Raw genomic sequence first — 21,044 nt, forward strand, 5'->3', positions numbered from 1 at the left:
ATGGACAGTCAAATAAAATGGTAAAACAAAAAAACGATAAAAAATGAAAAATGGACGGTACTGATTTTAAACGTATATATTTAAAAAAAAAAAAAATTTGGAACTAGGACACTATCCTCATATAATTTGAGGAATTTTTATTTGAAATACATGCTTCGGTATCTATCCATTGACCTTGGGTTGCAAGTGACATCATGAAAAATGTAGTCTTTCAAGTCATCTTTACGTAAACGAAAAAGTATTTTAAATACGTTAGAAACAAGAATGCTTGCCGTTTGCCCCTTTTTTCATATGTTTGGAAAACTTACAACAAAATGTGTTTAAAACGATAAAAAAAAGAAAATGCATTTTTGCTAACAGTACTCATGCCCATCCCTCTCTCAACAGCGGTGCACCGTGCACGCTCTCCTCTCTCTCCCTCGCTGCTGGAGTGCTCCAGCGGCAATGGCGACGGCGATGGCGATGACAAGAGCCTCTTTCAGAGATTCTTTAAGCGAGCTGCGAAGAGCTACAGAGAGAGGAGACTCGGCGATTTTTAAAGCCATTTCTCAAGTATAGCTTCAAAGGGCTCCTTCACTGAGGAACGATGACGGTCGAACCCTTCTTCACGTCGTTGCGGCGTCTGGTCATTCCCTGAAGTCTCTTTTTGGTGTTCTTTCTTTCAGGTTCTCATTAGCCCATATAAGAATTGAACGGGACATTGATACATCCGCAGCAGACAATATCTTCACAACCTGTTTCCATGAATGTAATCGATTTTTAATTTGTCAATTGTAGACCCAAAACCCTCTCATCAGGAAGCAAACCATAAATATTAGATTTAAAATAAAATAAAAAAACCCTTTCCTTTTCCCTATATCTGTTATTTTAAAACAAAAAAGGGGAAACGACATGGACGGAACTTTTACATGTAGTGGGCATACCAATCTTCACTCTTCTGAAGTATTTTTCTATAAGGAAAATTTAGCAAATACTAATTTTTTTTACAGAGATAAACTAGGCAAAAAAAGGGAGAGGAGGGGGAAGGAAGTTGACATTAAACATTAAAAAGAGATTATAGAAACCTAATCTAACTAAGAGAAGCTCTTCGCAGCTCGCTTGAAGAATCTTCGGGAGAGGCACTTTTGCCGTCATTGTCGCCATCCTGGTTGGAAAACTCCGGCAGAGAGAGAAGAGATGGGCATGGGGTTCCTCTGTGGCGCAACACAGCATGTAGCGTACATCCGATGGTCTGCAGCGCATGAGCACAGAACCTAACAATCTACCTATGTGTTGGGTTGCGTGCCTATGCACTGCAGACCATCAAATGGTACACTACACGCTGTGTTGCTGCGCTGCAGAGGATCCAAATCTGAGGAAGATGCTGTGTTGCGCTGCAGAGGATCCAAATTTGAGGAAGGTGTCGCTGTTGAGAGAGGGAGGCATGAGAGAGGTGTGAGAAGCGATATCCGATTGGGTTAGGGAAGTGGATTTGGATTTTCAATTTCAACCGTTCGATTCACTTTTACCACGTGTTGTACATCAGATGGTAAACTTGACGTAAGTGCACTTGTGGACCGTCCACTTGAGATGATAAAAAATCCCTAAATTTTCTACAAAAAACGAATAGAGGCTATAGCTATATATTCGGCTGCTATTCCTTCCGTATTTGGCTGCTATTCCTTCCGTACTTGTAACGGAAACACTTTTCAGGAGGGTGAGACAAAACCACGGCGTTGCATGCACTGATGCACATGTTGGGAACCTAAAGTGCCCGCACTCATTAATAAGTTAATCAGCATTAGCCTATCATTAACATTAATCATACTTCACCAAAAAAAACATTAATCATGACATTCTTCTCGAGGGTCCAGTTACAAATCCAAATTATAATACATCTCCTCATAATTCACCTTAGCGACATCCACATCTATATATTTGGTCAATACTTTACTATTACTTCCAAAGAAGAGAAGTTTTATCAAAAAAAAAAAAAAAAACAAAGAAGAGAATCTAATTTATGTCCAACAATAATCGGTGCGCAGTATCCTTCACATCCTGATCTCCTAATGTCTTCTTGGACCACTGCAGTTCTCATAGCAGTACTACTTGTAGGGCTCCGGTATTTATCGATCCATCTCCGGCATGCATCAAGAAAGGCCAAGCAACGAAGTAATGAACGTGGACTACCGCCAGGCCCTCGGGGGATTCCGATTCTTGGCAATCTTCTCATGTTGGGTGATCTCCCTCACCATACCCTATATCAAATGGCCCAGAAATATGGACCCATCATGTACATCAGGCTCGGCCTCGTGCCAACTGTGGTGGTATCATCCGCTCAGGTTGCGGAGTTGTTCCTCAAGACCCATGACACAGTCTTTGCTGGAAGACCTTACACTATGGCTACCCATTATGTGCATCAACCCAAGACTGATGTAAGGTATCGGAATGCATATGATAAAGCTATTGAGCTGCAGGGGAAATTATGGAGCGAAAAATCAAGAGAAAAATGGTTGAAGGACGGGGATCGTTGCTCGAAGTATTTCCACCTCACAGCGAGAATGAAGCTGGCTAAGTCCTCCATTAGAGAGATAACCAAGGATGATGGATCAGTTATAACTGATCAAAAGGAGATTGGCGACCACCTAGTGACCCACTTTGAAAAAATTTTCGAGAGTGAGAGGACATCCATGGATACATCTCTTATTTCAGCGATTCCAGCCCTGATCACATGCCAAGATAATGCGATGCTAACTAAGATCCCTGAGTAGGACGAAATCAGATCTGCTATTTTCGATTTAGACCCCTCGAGCGCACCTGGCCCAGATGGATACCCTGGTACTTTCTTCAGGGTGTGTTGGGACATAATAGGCAAGGATGTCTGCCGTGGCATTCAGAGTTTTTTTAGGGAAGGCACTGCCACTAAAGGGGTGAACTGTAATTTTCTTTGTCTGATTCCAAAGGTGGAGAATGCCAAAAAAGTGGGACAATTCCGCCCCCTTTGCCTGGGTAATTTTTTCTTCAAAATCATCCCTAAAATTATGGCAACCAGATTGTCATCCATCCTTCACAAATTGATTTCGCCTAAGCAAGGAGCTTTTCAGAAAGGAAGGGTAATTTTTTAAAATATTGGAGTTGCATTGAAGCTTACAAATATGATGGAGGTAAAATGCAGGGGAGGTGGATTAGGGATGAAGCTTGACATTCAAAAGGCTTTTGATACGCTTGAGTGGAATTTCCTGGTGGATGTACTCAAAGCCTTCGGATTTTCCCAGTCTTGGATTCATTGGGTGCTACAGATATTGCAATCGACCCGGATTTCAGTGTTAATTAATGGAGGTCCAGTAGGTTTTTTTGGCATGGAAAGAGGGTTGAGACAGGGCGACCCACTGTCTCCTCTTTTATTTATTTTATCTGAAGAAGTGCTTTGCAGAGGTTTGAAAGAGCTGCGAAATAGAGGATGTATTAATCCTCTTGCGGGGTCAAGACAGGTGCACATCCCCACTCATTTACTATACGTTGACGACCTTTTCATTTTTATGAAGGCAGAATTAGCTAATGTAAGGCATGTCAAGCACTTTCTGGAAGCCTATGGAGAGTACTCTGGCCAGGTGATCAACCTCGCAAAAAGCAAGGTTTTTTTTGGAAGAATTACTGCTGCAAGAAGGCAGAGAATAATTTTGGTGCTGCAAATTTCTTCGTGTTCTTTCCCAACAAGGTACCTAGGCGTGCTACTCAAGAAAGGTAGGGTGAAATGAGCCATGATTCAGCCACTGGTAGACAAATTCAAGCAAAGGCTTGCATCTTGGAAGGGAAGACTTCTCTCGATGGCTGGCCGAATTGAGCTGCTGCACACGGTCATGGGGAGCATCCTTGTACACAACTTCTCAGTTATTTATGGCCGATGAGCTCCATAGCGTTAATGGAGAGATGGATTCGGAACTTCATCTAGACAGGGGATGCAGATTGCAATAGGGCTATAACAGTCCGATGGGATACACTGTGCAAGCCAAAGGAAGAAGGTGGGCTGGGAGTTCGAAGGTTAAGGGACTTAAATTTGGCACTAATTGCTAAATTTGCTTGGACCACTGACACGGATAAGTCTGACCTTGCAGCTTTTCTGCAAGGGAGGTTAGTAAGAGCAAATGGGTCGTTAAAAAAGGTTGTGGGCACCTCGACGCTACTCCCTGGACTTAGACGGGTCTGGGACTTTGTTCGATCAGCTGAAAGATGGGTTGTTGGAAGCGGGAACACACTTAAATTCTAGTATGATAGGTGGCTTTACAATCACAGTATTGAGGATCTTCTTCATCCCCTACATATTCCTCGAAACCTTTCTGCTACAGTGGCTGATTTCTGGGATCAAGGAAACTGGGAGCTGCCGGCGGTCCAAGACCCTCAAGTCCAAAGCATCTTCAATGCCATTCTTGGAAGTGGAATCACCTGTCACAACGGGCCTGATCTGAGATTTTGGGCGCATTCTACTACAGGAACATTCTCAGTCAAGTCAGCTTGGAATACTCTGCGCATCAAGGTGGCTGCTCCTACATGGGCATCGAGTGTATGGAACCAAGGACTACATCCACGCTCTGCGGTGTTTGGTTGGAGACTCGCACATGGAGCGCTACCTACAGACCACATGGTGTGCCGCAAATTAGTCCCGTTCGTTTCCAAATGTGAACTCTGCCATTCGAACTGCAAATCAATAAATCATTTATTCCTAGACTGTGCCTTCTCAAAGCAAGTTTGGGTTGAGGTACTATATGCTTTTAATCAGAACTGGAGGGGGTTCCCTTCTATTGAATTATTTTTTTCTTGGTGGCGTAGAAAGGCTAAAGTTGTACCTCTCTCGAAGGTATGGGGTCCCCTTCTGATTATCTGTTGCCAAAATATTTGGGGGGAGTGCAATAGTCGTAGATATGACAATCGAAGCAGAACCCCTACCGAAGTGGTTAAATTATGTTTTAAGGATGCTGGGGATTGCACAAGGGTGAAAGGGGTTCAGGTGAAATCTGTCCAGGATTTAACTCTTGCTCGATTGATGAAGGTTAGAATAGCAATACCACCGCCTAAAAGAATAATAGAAGTTAAGTGGAAACAACCACAGCAGGGCTGGCTGAAATTGAATATTGATGGCTCTTCTTTGGGTAATCCAGGAGCAACAGGTGTTGGAGGGATTTTTCGAGATCATTTGGGAGCAGTAATAAGATGCTTTTCAGAATACCAGGGAGTGGGTTCAAACTATATGGCTGAGTTGGAGGCGTTCTTTGCTGGAATAAGGCATGCTAGCGAGATTAGAGTAGGAAAACTATGGATTGAGTGCGACTCAGAGGCGGTGGTCACAGTCATACTCACTTGCAAGATTCCATGGAATCTCATGCACAAGTGGAGGAACACCTCCAATTTTCTAAGATCTATTCAGTGGCATATCACACATTGCTTTAGAGAAGCAAATTCGGTTGCAGATGCCCTAGCTAATCATGCAGCAAAAAGGAAGATTAATTCATGTTGGTCTGTCCCTCCTAACTTCTTAAAGAAGACGATCTACTAGGAAGCGCTAGATCGGCCTTTCTATAGATTTACATAATTTGTTGCTATGGTCTAACATTTTCTAAGGTCTGGGCAGAAGGAAACAAGTTAGAATTGTTTGCTATTTTTAAGGTTGTAATCATTTGACCATTGTAACTTTATTTTCCTTTAATTCTATCAATACAAATTGCTGATCTTTAGCCAAAAAAACCATTATGTGTTTTATGGGCAACATGTGGATGTTGTGCACCATACGCACAACAAGGAGGCCTGCGTTTCGCACAATACGGTACATATTGGGGCAACATGCGGATGTTGTGCACCATAGAGCTGCTAAGTGCAACAAAGGTTGATTCATTCAAGTAGATGAGAAGGGAGGAGGTAGGCCTCCTTGTTGGATCTTGATGAGCACATTTATGTGTGAAATCTTAGGGCATAAAGCATACATTTTACCACATTAGATAGAGGTACTCGGTGCTTTCTTGTGTTTTTCAGGTTTTAGGTGAATTCTTGTGAAAATGGAGGAGATGATGATAAGGAAATATTTTTAAGCTGTTTAACGGTGTTAATGGCTTGGATGCGTAGCCCATCGAGTCAGCTTCGCAACGGTTTAAACGGCACATGATTCCAAGTTGAAACGAAGAAGTTACGGCCGTTTCCGTAACGAAGCGCGAAAATGGTCTGTAGGGGTTTATTTGCAATTATTGATAGTCGGCCGGAGACAAATTGAAGCGAAAGTTCGGATTCTAGGGGCCTTAATGAATTATTAGAAGTTATATTTCTTGTACCCGAAAGATTCCATTTGGAGGGCTCTGGACAGTCCAACTTCAACTTGAGATATCTTGGGCTCCCGAACTCCAAATTGGACGAAATTTGGGTCTATTTTGGATGATTTTTTGCAAGGAACACAATGGTGAGGCCTATATAAGCACACCATGCTCTACGTTTTCTGAAGGACAGAATGGGTATTTTATTTATTCTTGAAGGAATCCTAGTCATCACCCTTACTCTCTCTCTCCTCCAACTTCTCAAGGGCACTTCTGAAATTCTACTTGGGATAGATTTATTTTGAAAGATATTCTCTCACCTATGGAAAGTTGAAAAGTCAAAGCATCTTTGATTTTATTGCTTGGAGAAGATATCTATAAAGAAAAGGAAGCACTTGTTAGAATTGGAAGTTTACTTTTCTCGAAATAGAAGTTCTATGTAAACAATTTTCTCTTCTTCTTCTTTCTATTTTTTTCCTTTTTTCTTAGGATTCAAGGCATTGTAAAAGAGGAAGGAGAAGAGAATATTCTCTTTTCTTAGGGAATATTTCTCCTACGCTTCCCTCTTCTCTCTTCTCTTCTCTTCCCCCTATAAATACCCCTTGCCCTTTGGGTTGTAAGTAGTTAGTTTTTTAGTTCAGTTTTTTGTTAATTCTAGTTCAATTTTAATTCAGTTTTTAGTGTAATTTTTAGTTCATTCACTTAGTGAAATTTCTTCTCTTCTTCTCCTTCTAATTTGTGATTTTTGGCTTTTCTAAGTTCTAGTTTGCTTTTATGATTTTTAGTTAATGGTTATAATAGGTTTAGTTTATGTTTTAATTTCAATTTAAGTCTTCAATTGGGTTGTAATTTCTTAATTCTAGTTTAGGTTTTAAGCCTTCTAGTCTAAGTTCTTAAGTTGATGACAAGACTTGAAGATTTAGAAGAAGAGGCCAAGGTAAGTTTATGAAGTATTCAAGCTTTTCAGTTACATTCATGCAAGCACATCCAGGTTTTACTATCTAAACTCTCAATCTCATTCTCCCTCTCCTCTATCTCTCTCTATCTTCTTCTTCTTCTCCCTCTATTTCTTTTATTTTTTTTTTTATATGGTTGTGGTTTGTGGATGCACTTTTATTCCCTTATTCCTTTTTATGTGGTTATTATGTGTGGCTGCATTTTTATTCCTTTCAATTTGCGTTAGTCTGATAGGTTAGATGCTCATGTGTTAGGACGTCAATTTAATCCCTTAATTTTGTTAGATGCTTATGAGTTAGGATGCATTAATTTTCATTAGTTTCATTAGTTTAATTTAACACTTTAATTTGGTTCACTTTGCATTACTTTTAAGTTAGTTAAATAGAGTGGCGTATATCTCCTCGTGTTCGACCCGTAGTTACGATTGACCCGTACGCTTGCGGTATAATTATTTTAACTCAAACAAGTTTTTGGCGCCGTTGCCGGGGAGATTATTGACCACTTTATTTTTTTGATTTTTAAGTAATTCGAAGTGCTTTAGTTTCTTCTCTTTCTCCTCTTTCTTTTAAAAAAAAAAAAAGTTTTTGAAAACCTCTTCTTGTTTCTCTTCTGTTTCAAATAGTGTACGCCCAATCTAAAGTCCTTCATATGCCCAAACCCAGTCAATCTTGGTGCCCCTTGATTCGTTGGGTGGTTTGGATTGGCATGTGACTTATCTTTGGAGGTGACCACTCTTGATAACAGGAAAGCGACATAGTGAGAGCGTTGGAAACATAAACGTATAGTAGTCCTCCACCCTACATCAGAATCCATTTGGAGTCGCCCGTAGGTGGCTCGTAAAGACTATACGGGTTCCCTTGCTGTCAACCTATATGGCAACCTTACAGCTTTGGAACCATTGCTTCGATCTATCTACCTTGGGCTCCCTCTTGTTTTTAGGATTTTTTTTTCTAGTCTTTTATTTTTCTTTAAACTTTTTTTTTATGGGAGACCTCAATTTGGGATAGGTGGTTAATTTAGAATAATGGGAGATACACTTCCTTATAAGACTTTGGGAGAAAAATGGATCTATGCTAAGGCAACCATGATTTTGGAGGAAATGTTTAAACAGGTTAGGGAAGCCAAAAGTAGTGAGATAGAGAACAATTTTGCACCACCCCAGTACAATTTTGCTCCCCAACCCAACTATGGGCTTTCGGAAAATTTTGATTGGTTACATCCCCAGACTATCCATGTTATGAAAGGATGCCCTAATCTTTATGGGCATAGCAATGGTGATGAGAATGTAAGTCCTCAATTTCAATATAATTCTTTTGGCACTTACAATCACGGGTGGAGTGATCATCCCTATTTCTTGTGGGATCAATGGAATAACCAAGCTGGACCACCCAATTTCCAATATCATGGTCAGTATGGTCCTCCAATGCCCAACCCTCCATTGAATCTCAATGGGCCACCTCTCCTTGAACCATACCACCAACCCCCTGAATTTCAGAACATGGGTGAGGAGGCCAGACTGAATGAACTTGAGAAATACATAGATCTTCTCACAATAAGCCAAAATACCGTGGAGAAGCAACTCTCTCAACTGATCACCATGGTGCAGGAGGAGGAAATGGGTACATTACCTAGTCAGCCTAAACGTAGTCTATGTTACCAGATTCCTATTCAGAATGAACCACTCCATCCCCAATTTAATGATATTGAAAGCCCACCACCCCAATTTGAGGTTAATGAGAGTCACACCCAACAAGATGCTTTTCATGACAATTTATTTGTTGAGATTGAGTCTCCTAAAGATATTAGTGAAGCGAGGTTTGATGAGCTACCTGGGGAAGTCCACCTTTTGCCTAAAATTTCTGATTTTAGTGAGCCTAGTGAATTTATTGATTTAGAATCAGATTTTCATGATAACATAGAAAGCCAGGAAATTCGATCTCCCCCTCTTTCTTTGGAAAACTTAGATAATTGTCATTTTGAGGATTTCATTGTCTCACATGTTGATTTGTCCAAACCTCCTAGGTTTGATGATTTTATTGAGGATGACAATGTAAGTCATAATGCCTTTCAAGCATATTTTCATGATCCTTATTTGGCAAACCAAGTTATGCAAAGAGCGGATAGTTGTATTGCTAGGATTGATTTGAGTAAACCTCCAATTTTTGATGATTATTTAGATGAGGTTATTCATAATCCTTTTTATGCTTATTGTGATCCATTTTTGATTGGTTTTTCAAATAATGATAGGTGTTCTATATTGCAAACGGGAGAGGAGGGATGGATTTATGGCCTGAGTTTTAATGCCTTCATTTTCCACTGTCCCATGAGGATAGATTTTTCTATTGGATATTTCTCAGTTGTGCTTAACTTTCATATTATTTCTCGCTTTACTAAAATTCATGGTCGAGTGTTTTCTGGGTCTGAAGCTATTTCTCCATTTACTGGCCATGGATTGAGATTTCTGTTGCTGCTCCTAGCACTTTTTGTAGAGCTCATGACTCTTCATGATCCTCTTTGTTGATTATATCCGGTAAGCCCCTTCATCTCCTCCCTTGTCCTTCTTCTTTCTTTTATGCATGCATTGAGGACACTGCATGAATTAAGTATGGGGGAGATGTTGGGCTTAATTGGTGAATTTTGATTGTGACAATAGTTTGATTTTGTGCATATGTCTCTTTGATTGCAAAGCGAGAGAAAGAGGGAATTAGGTGTCCTAGCATGCGAAATAATAAAAAATCCCTTTTCAAGGACGGTAATTGGTTTGTATCTGGTGAGAGGGATTGAATTGGAAAATATGAGCGTTATTTCATTTGATGGCTAGATTCCTCTATGTGTTTTATGGACCCTTTAATCTTTTGGCTAGTAGTTGAGACCAATTTGTTTGTGGCAAGGCAAGGCATGAAAGTGGAAGTGAATGAAAAAAAGAAAAAGAAAAAAAACAAAGAATAGAAAGAAAGTGGAATTCCTTGGGACTAGACAGGGCATTGTGCCTCATGAAGCAGGGTGACTTGATCGAAATTCCTTGGAAGGAAACTCAAAAAAAAAAAAAAAACTCTTGCATCAATGTCTCAATATCTTATGGATATATGCAAAAATCGAAGCTACCAAGTATTTGGGTGTCTGGTGTATGCTCCACCATGTCATTCAGAGAACAGTAGTGGAGTAGAAATAGAGTTTGTGGTTGAGAAAGAAAAAAACTTTTGCCTTAATGCCTGAAAAAAAAAAAAGAAGTATGATCAACAATACTCAATGCCTAAGTCTTTGGTTCCATCGATGCTATGGGGGGTTTACTTGAAGGTGAGTAGTGTTCAGAAAATATGAGGAGATCCCTTGAACTGGATGCATGCTTGTTACTTGAATTGATGTGGGGTGATAAAATTCAAGTGTGGGGGAACCTTTGGCTCCTTGATCTTTAGTTGAACACTTTTTGGGATTATGTGCACTGTCCTACTTATGCTATGATTAAAATTTGCAGCATTCATTTACAATTGAATTTTGGGTGTATATTCACTGCAAATACCCACGAGATACAACTCGTCCACTAGGGGTAACCTAGGGGTTCAAAGGCTTGTTGCACATGCTAAGTGCAACCATGATTCCTACGAAAGTGAGTTAGGATTTTCTGCATTCTAGGTTAGTTTTTCTTTTGCTTTACTTGAGGACAAGTAACGTTCAAGTGTGGGGGAATCTGATGAGCACATTTATGTGTGAAATCTTAGGGCATAAAGCATACATTTTACCACATTAGATAGAGTTACTCGGTGCTTTCTTGTGTTTTTCAGGTTTTAGGTGAATTCTTGTGAAAATGGAGGAGATGATGATAAGGAAATATTTTTGAGCTGTTTAACGGTGTTAATGGCTTGGATACGTAGCCCATCGAGTCAGCTTCACAACGGTTTAAACAGCACATGATTCCAAGTTGAAACGAAGAAGTTACGGCCGTTTCCGTAACGAAGCGCGAAAATGGTCTGTAGGAGTTTATTTGTAATTATTGACAGTCGGCCGGAGATAAATTGAAGCGAAAGTTCGGATTCTAGGGGCCTTAACGCAATTATTAGAAGTTATATTTCTTGTACCCGAAAGATTCCATTTGGAGGGCTCTGGACAGTCCAACTTCAACTTGAGATATCTTGGGCTCCCGAACTCCAAATTGGACGAAATTTGGGTCTATTTTGGATGATTTTTCGCAAGGAACACAATGGTGAGGCCTATATAAGCACCCCATGCTCTACGTTTTCTGAAGGACAGAATGGGTATTTTATTTATTCTTGAAGGAATCCTAGTCATCACCCTTACTCTCTCTCTCCTCCAACTTCTCAAGGGCACTTCTAAAATTCTACTTGTGATAGATTTATTTTGAAAGATATTCTCTCACCTATGGAAAGTTGAAAAGTCAAAGCATCTTTGATTTTATTGCTTGGAGAAGATATCTACAAAGAAAAGGAAGCACTTGTTAGAATTGGAAGTTTACTTTTCTCGAAATAGAAGTTCTATGTAAACAATTTTCTCTTCTTCTTCTTTCTATTTTTTTCCTTTTTTCTTAGGATTCAAGGCATTGTAAAGAGGAAGGAGAAGAGAATATTCTCTTTTCTTAGGGAATATTTCTCCTACACTTCCCTCTTCTCTCTTCTCTTCTCTTCCCCCTATAAATACCCCTTACCCTTTGGGTTGTAAGTAGTTAGTTTTTTAATTCAGTTTTTAGTGTAATTTTTAGTTCATTCACTTAGTGAAATTTCTTCTCTTCTTCTCCTTCTAATTTGTGATTTTTGGCTTTTCTAAGTTCTAGTTTGCTTTTATGATTTTTAGTTAATGGTTATAATAGGTTTAGTTTATGCTTTAATTTCAATTTAAGTCTTCAATTGGGTTGTAATTTCTTAATTCTAGTTTAGGTTTTAAGCCTTCTAGTCTAAGTTCTTAAGTTGATGACAAGACTTGAAGATTTAGAAGAGGAGGCCAAGGAAAGTTTATGAAGTATTCAAGCTTTTCAGTTACATTCATGCAAGCACATCCAGGTTTTACTATCTAAACTCTCAATCTCATTCTCCCTCTCCTCTATCTCTCTCTATCTTCTTCTTCTTCTCCCTCTATTTCTTTTATTTTTTTTTTTATATGGTTGTGGTTTGTGGATGCACTTTTATTCCCTTATTCTTTTTTATGTGGTTATTATGTGTGGTTGCATTTTTATTCCTTTCAATTTGCGTTAGTCTGATAGGTTAGATGCTCATGTGTTAGGATGTCAATTTAATCCTTTAATTTTGTTAGATGCTTATGAGTTAGGATGCATTAATTTTCATTAGTTTCATTAGTTTAATTTAACACTTTAATTTGGTTCACTTTGCATTACTTTTAAGTTAGTTAAATAGAGTGGCGTATATCTCCTCGTATTCGACCCGTAGCTACGATTGACCCGTACGCTTGCGGTGTAATTATTTTAACTCAAACAGATCTCTTAGGGAGGCTGCCGAAGCTGGTGCAGTGGTTGATGTGAGTGCTAAGGTGGGATCCCTGATTGAAGATATGACCTTTCGGATGCTGATTGGTAACAAGCTCGGTAATTTCCACCTAAAATCAATTTTTGACGAATACGACAATCTTCTTGGGACTTTTAACTTGGCTGATTTCATTCCCTATATCGGAACACTTGACCTTCAGGTAATTTTATCTCCATTACATATTAGGGAGAAAGAACGCTAACCGGTGCTGTGTGTGGGCATGTATCTATGCCCAGACACAGCCCGGTGTGAAAAGACCGCCACAATACCCAAGAAAGATCCATGGGTGCGACGGTCTTTTGTGTCGGGCTCTGTTTGGGCACAGGTACACACCCACACACAGAGCACCGGTAAGCATTTCTTTTCCCTATATATTATTAGTATCTTATAAAATAGATTAGGTTATCATTCACTACAATCGTAATTGAAGGGAAGTAGTTCTCTGTCTGGGATAAAGAACTATTTCCCAAAATGGGAAAAGACCTCTGTTTGGAAGTGTGGCCTATGCTAGCATTCCTATGTGTCTATCTCTCTCCTCCTCAAAACAAGGGGTCAGAGGTATCTTTTCATATGGGGAGGAAAGAGAAAGACACATGGGAATGCTGGCGTAGGCCACACTCCCAAACAGAGATCTTTTTCCCATATTTTATCTGTTAAAGATAATTTTTTGTGCCTCGATCTACCATGTCTGGTGGGAAAGGAATAAATGTAGATGGACGTCCATTCCCCATTCTTATAACCAGATTTGGAGTACTATTGTGTTTGATGTCAGATCTAAGGTTGACCACCTTCAAGCCTTAGATACTGATTTCTCTAATAATCGGCATGTTGTTTCTTCTTGGGGTCAGATTAGACTTTGTTAGCCTCCTTTGATTTATTCTTTCTAGGGCTCAGCCTCTTGTTCCCTTTGGACTGTCTTATTTAGTTTCTCTTCTTTCCTTTAAATAAATTCTTTATTCATAAAAAAAAAAAAGAACTGGAGATTGTTAAAAAGCTATTAAAACTTTTATATATTAAGCTACAAGAATGATATTTCACGGTCTTAAGAGAATCTAATAGCATGGGCCCCTTTTTCTTGGGCCCTATTAAGTTGTGGATTCATCTTATGTTGATTTGTTAGGGTCTTTCCCATAGTTAGCCTTCTAGACTCTTCTACTGTATTTTTTTTTAATATATATTTTTATTCACCAAAAAAAATTTGCTTCACTATTTTGGGTTGCCATCTCAATATATTGTCATGCAATCTGCAGCATTGTTAATTAGGGATTAGCTCGACGCATGAAGGAAATTAGCAAACTCTTTGATGGATTTTTGGAGAAGATCATTGATGAGCACATAAACAATCCTAAAGACAACCAGAAAGACTTTATTGATGTGATGTTGTCTTTGATGGTGGAACTAGAACATATGCAAGCAGAAGAACAATGCTACATGATCGATCGGACTAGTATAAACGGAATCATTTTAGAGATGATTTTTGGTGCAATAGACTCATCGGCTGCCACAGTTGAATGGGCCTTCTCAGAACTCTTAAGGAATCCTAAGGTGATGGAAAGGTTCCAAGAGGAGTTGAGGAATAAAGTTGGCATAGATAGGCGAGTTGAGGAAGAGGATTTAGTTAAACTGGTGTCACGCCCCCATCCCAGACAAGGGATAAAATACAATATAAGGGGTGACTAGGACGACGCGTGTCATCCTACTAAGCTGCCAGGATCACTGACACAGTGTCCCAACGCACAGTCATAACCAATATTAAAACAATATAATATCAGAGTGCGGAAAGGGGAATATTACATTCCAAAAGATCAATAGTTTTGCGGAAGTGTATAAAATCAAATAGTTACAAGATGATCAAAGCCTAGATGATAAATACTGTAATTAATCCATTTTCCATTACCATCTAATAACTATCAACAAAGGTATAATAGTAAATGTTTATACATGGGCCTACGCTCTAAAATAAACAAAAGGGGAACAAGTCCCTAGAATTCTCACGGCCCGTAGGCACAATCGTCACAAGGACACCCGTTGTCATATTCCTTTAACACAGCTTTCTATTCCTTCGTACCTGCATCATAATCTAAAAAAATGTGTACACTAGGGGGTTAGCTCCACTGAGCCAGTGAGGGGATGGGGATGCACAAACACACAATTCACATAGTCTAATGATGCATGCACATGTTAATTCCATTTTTCCACCTATCACACAACTAAGTCAGAGGTATATGCTACTGTAACAACTCGGGAGACACTGTGGGTCTCTTAACTTATCGCCACAATGAAACCTCAATTGTCACCTGGGACCTACGCCGAGCGAAGCCTCTAAGACCACTCAGTGGCAGACCCCTGATAACCAATACTACCATGACTGGCCTCTCCCACCTCCACAGAATCCGGTGTACTGATTACCCAACACCTAAACCCCTGTTGGTAAGGGTCACAGCATAAGGGTGCAAGTCCTAGCCATAGATATACTACATGCAATTCCTATCGTCTCGAGAGGTAATCCGGATGCATCAACTTTTCATCTGGTTTAGTGTCCGATTACCAGCACGGCATGGCGTATGCAGTTCAACATGACATTCAACATAATTACGTCATAAATGTATGTAGTATCTGGGGTTCCGGCACCCATCGGCACCGAGACCCATCAAAGTAAAGCATATCCAATCAACATCATAACAATCATATATAAAAGTATGCAATATGGGCAAGCATGCTTAATAATTTATAATGATGACATAATATACAATGCAATAATAATATCAAGCCCAAACAACCAAACCCACTCACATATAAGTTATGTTCCGATGTTATGAGTTGTCGCCGCAATCAAGTAACACGTCACAAGATGAAAACTTTAAACCTAAATAAAGAGTAAAAATAGGGTTAATTAAGTAAATGGACGGATCCCCAAAAGGTCTCCCATAATCACTTTAAGTACAAGGTTTCAGAAGTAGAGTGGTTGCAGGAGTGGTCTCATGCCCAATTTCTGAAACCATAGGTAAATCCTAGAAAACCCGGGGCCCTGGAATGTCTCTGCCAAGTGCGGTTGCACAAGTGGTTTCTCGTAGGTCTTGAAACCATATGTAAAACCACATACCTGCAGAACCGAAATTTGAAAGGTTTCTCACCAGGGGTTCCTTTCCCAAGGGGTTTAAAGGTAAGGAGGCTTCAAGAAAGCTTTCTCCTAGGTCCAATAGGGTTCTAAGACCTCATTAGGTCCATATATCCCAAAAGATTCAAGAGGGAAACCAAGGAGAACCTAATTTAGGACATAATAGGGTAAAAACCCTAAATTTCTCAAATGGAAAGAGATTGCTTAGGCTTAGAGCTTGTAATGGAGTGAAATAACTCTACCATAGTCTAGGTTTAGAGGTCCCATCGATTCCTTGGGTTCCAAGAGAACCCTAGGTCAAGTCTCTCCTATTTTCTAAACCTTAAAACCCAAAAATAGAAGAAGTGAAGTGGGATTTAATGGCTTACCTACCCCAAGGTAGAAGAGTTCCATGTTGAGGCTCCAAGGAGTGATCTTCAAGCCTCCAACCAAGATTTTCCACCCTTCTTCCTCCTTTTCTCCTTCCTTCTTTCTTCTTTCCTTCTTTCTTCTTTCTTCTTTCTCCTTTCTCTCCTCTTTCTCTCCTCCACGATTTAGGTTAGATGGGAGAAGTAATGAGAATGAATGCTTCTCCCCCCCCCTTTGTCTTATTTATAGAAAATGGGCCTTGGGTCCTTTAAGTTAAATGGGTCAATAGCTAAATGGGTCGACCCATTGGTTTTAATTAGAAAAGAACCCAATAAGGATGGGTCCATTTGGTTGGGCAAGAAATAGAATAAAACCCATTTTTTATCCAACAAGTCAAATGAGTCAAATAGGTTGAATGGGTCGATCCAAGTTAAATGGGTACTTTAAATTAAATGGGTCAAGAGGGTTTAATGGGTTGACCCATTAGTTCTATTTGGGTAAGAGAAAGGAATACCCAATCTTGGTTCAAATAGAGTTAGATGGACCCTTAGGTTAAATTGCCACTTAAGCCCAATGGGCCTGCCCACTAGTTATAATTAGGAAAGAGCCTAATTAAAAGATGAGCTCACATGATATGGGTATAATTGCTCTTCACATGTTTCCCCAAGGCAAGTGGGGCCCATAAGTGAATTATTCCCAACTCAACTAAAATAGCCCGGGCGGTCCAAACCTTGACCCGTACTTCGAGGGCATCGAGGGAAAGGGTAAATAAATAAAATTAAGGGCTAGAACTTACTATTTCCTTATCATGGTTTGTCCCCCATGACCCCGAATAATTTCCCCACAGGCAAACCCGTACTGTGATCAAAATTTTATAGCTGGGTTTGACCACCAGTGAGAACAGCTCTCCAGCATACGTGGCAGTGATAACTACACGTCACGGGGAAGAAATAATAATTAATTATGATCCGGGGTGCGGGTATAACAACTGGAGTACTTGGACATGGTTGTGAAGGAAACCATGAGGATTCACCCTGTTGCTCCATTGCTAGCTCCCCATGAGTCCTTGGAAGACATAACAATCTACAGATACCATATACCCAAGAAGTCTCGTGTGATTATAAATGCTTGGGCAATTCAAAGGGACCCTAACGTGTGGTCGACTTATGGTGATGCAGAAAAATTCTTGCCTGAAAGATTTATAGAAACTAATATTGACATCCGCGGACGTGACTTCCAACTTATCCCATTTGGATCAGGTCGTAGAGGATGTACTGGTATAAATCTGGGCCTAACAGTTATGAAACTAGTACTTGGACAATTGGTACATGGCTTCAATTGGGAGTTACCTAATGGCATGTCACCTGACGACTTGGACATGACTGAGAAGTTTGGCCTATCTATTCTAAGAGCCAACCATCTACTTGTTGTTCCAAGTTATCGCCTCTGCCTTAGTGGCAACAATTAGTAAGGAGTGTGCTAGCCTGGTAGTATTGTAATCCTATTTAGATTTGTGAGTGCTTTTGCTTTGTGTTGTCTCTATTGACGTATCTTATGTTTCCTTGTCGCAATCTGATTTTATGTAATGTGTTTTCCTAATAGAAGTATGTGTCTTGATTAGGGTGGTGAATCAATGTTCTGCAAAAGTTTCTCCCACTAACAACCTCTGATCCCGTGCACACACTGTCATTGTACTAAGTTCTTCTCATCTTCTCATATTCCTTTCATTCTAGATGTGAAGAGGGACCAGAATGAATTCAGTCATCCTGTGAGGACAATGATATGGCAGGGGATCACCACGTGTCCTCCACCTTATCCCTCTTTGGGGGGAAGAAGAGAAAGGTGAAAGTGTATGTAGGAGTCGCAACCTAGAGGAGGGTCTAGGACCCAAATTTGTAATGTAATGACTCTCACGAAAATGCCCTTCTAGGGACAAATGGTCCATTGGTCTAGGTACGGGTCAAGTTACCATCCAGGGAAGGTATTAGGCACCCCAATCCGCCCGGACTTGCCAGTCTTTCTATTACTTGGCAGGGTAGGGTCATAGAATGCTTTTGGGTTATAATGTTAAATACATCAATAATAAAAATAAGGGGTGAAATACAAGAGAAGATGAAGAAACATACTCGGAAGTTCGGCTGCATGGCAAGGGTTAGTATACAAGGGAAGTAAAAGAACAAACTCTACGTAGCCTATGTTATCTAACCATGATCGTCACTAAATTAAGCATGGGAACACAAAGACTAAACATTTATGGCATGACAATGAGCATTCAAAATTAAATTTAAGGATGCATGAGAAGAGTGTGTAGGGCATATGAATACATGTAAAATTCATAACACGAATGCAAGTAGGGGGAGTCTTAGACTACACGGGATGGGGACCATAGATTAATGCATGCATGCAACAAAACTACAACAAGGGTAAAGCGTGTGATCACCATCTAGAGAGCTGGGATCATACTCAACTGGAGATGCAAAACAACTATGATAAAAGCAAGCTATAATTTTGACTAAAACACGAAAGAGAGAAGACTTACCTAGTTGAAAACGGATAATTAACCAGAGATGTGGAGGTTTCCCTTTTGTGACTCAAGGGATTCGTACGTGGAGTAAGTTTTGCCGCTTGTAATGGCTTCTCTTATCTCTTCGTGGGAGACACTTCATTGTCAAGCATCGAAATCACCAAGTTGATGACTCTAAGCTATGAACTTGAAGTCTCAAGTGTGAATACTTAAGAGGCTATGGGGGAAATAGACAAAGGCCAAGTGGAGGACCAAAGACTATTGAAGGAGGGATGGCCAAATGAAGCAACACTCCATTTTCCTACTCGCACATCCACGTGACGACCTCCGGTTGGTTGGGTGATTTATGACTCATCAGTAAGAATTAAAATCCTCAACCACCATCCATGGGATACCTGCACCTGAGATGGAGCATAAATCGCACTACAAATTCCTCCGAATATTTTTCTGGTAGTTTGCATGAACAACTGAGATGAAGAAACGCAGACCAGCAGCCTCTATAAATAAGAAAATATGTTGATCTAATGAGAGACCTACTGAAGAACGCTTGACACTATCCTTCCAAAAAACCAAAGATTTGGCACATTGTCCACAAGTTGATTATAAATAAAATAAAAATGAAAACCCAGCGAAGAAATAAACTTCGAAGGACACTTATCTGGATGAACCTTAGGCTCTGCCAGGCAAAGAAAAAGAGGGTCATGTTCTCTAATCAACAGGCTAAGAGCTGACCGAGAACGATAATTAAAGACACCTCTTATATTCCAGAACAGCAGCTTCATTAGTATTAAATTTTATTAGAATTTCTAGTTGTGCGGCATGAAGCAGCACCATCAACTTGAGCTTGGTTGATAATTGCATCAAACAAAACCAACTCCTGTCTTCTCTTTTGCTTGTGTCGAGCATCTTGAGCAGAAGTCTCAATGGCCTTTGATTTTCCTTTACGGCAAAAAACCCGGTCGAAAGGCGCCTGACACGAATAATTCTCCACCACTTGTCGCGATAAGTCGAATTGAACAATAGCAGGTCGACCATTGTTCTGACTATCCACAGATATTGGTGAGGTTGGGAGCGACGACGCTACGAACTGAGGAGAATTTTCCCTAGAAGAGACCGGTAACACCACCACAAGCCTGCTTTCCATGAGGCCAAGCGAATCAGGAAAACCAGGTCCTGAACCGAATCTGTATTTGAGTCGGTCACTGGATCACCTCCTTCCACATCAGCAAAGCCTCCACCGAAATCATGTTGTTGGTGAACAACCTCACGGACTCTACCTTCAATTCTTTAGATAGCATAAATCTTAGGGACACGTGTTCCCCTTTCTCCAATGACTCTTCCACTAAAATATCATTATTATTATCCTTCTCTCCTAAATAAGGGATTTTTATCCTCTCAATTTGGATGATCTGCAAGTTCCTGCAAGTACCCCTGGGTGAGTGACACGTAGAGGCTATTAAGTTTGATCAGTATATAACTCCTTCAATATAAATCAGATTTAAACAATCTTAGACTTATTGGAAAACTATCAAAACAAAGCTTTCTAACAAATCCAAGATTGCTTAAATCTCATTTATATTGAAGGATTATGTTCCGGTCAAACCTTATTTGATACCATGTCCAAGAACAATATACAATATCAAACTTGAATCAAAACCACAACCACAAATAATATTTTTAGTGTTCTCTATGTGAAACTCGCATGGATTGAGTTTTACAACAAGAATCAGGGCAAAAAAACAACTTCTGGGCCTCAAAACCAAGGTTTGAGTTAGCCTAGAGAAAGTCCCAAGTTTCGACCGGGATATGGTCGAAACCGAGACGAACTCGTTTTCTGGCTAGTCGAAACCTAGTCGAAACCCGAGTTTTAGAACCTTTCTCTTGAGGAAGGTTTGGGAAACGAACCCAAGTCAGCCTGTGTGTAATGTCCTCATCATCTATCCAGAAATCCAACGCTGAAATCGGGGAAGTTAACCTTCTACCCTGGTAGGGCCACGAGTCCAAACCATGGTCATATCCTCCTCTGAATGAAAATGAAAAAGGACAAAGCCGTTACCCAGGGATTTCAGCAACACGTCATTCTTCAGAGGCCAAAAACTTTTTACAAAAGATCGGAGGGTATCCATCGAAATCGTCCTGAAATTAACATACCCAAGCAGCGCATAACGATGCTTCCCTAATTGCTCCACATACACTGCTTGAGGGATTTTAATGCGATTGAAATCACCATCCTTCACAGGCGTTGGTAAGTTCTCAATGGAAGGGAGCGAAGGCCTCCCAACTACATCCGCAAAAGGAAGGTTGCAAAGGAGGGTGAGAGACTTCCAGGG

At 40.2% G+C, this 21,044-nt stretch overlaps 1 pseudogene; it reads left to right on the forward strand.

The window, feature by feature from the left end:
• Positions 1–1,287: 1,287 nt before the first annotated feature.
• On the forward strand, positions 1,288–17,686 carry LOC122665728 (annotated as a pseudogene).
• Positions 17,687–21,044: the final 3,358 nt, after the last annotated feature.

This window comes from Telopea speciosissima, chromosome 6, assembly GCF_018873765.1.
Source record: "Telopea speciosissima isolate NSW1024214 ecotype Mountain lineage chromosome 6, Tspe_v1, whole genome shotgun sequence".
Classification (NCBI taxonomy): Eukaryota; Viridiplantae; Streptophyta; class Magnoliopsida; order Proteales; family Proteaceae; genus Telopea; species Telopea speciosissima.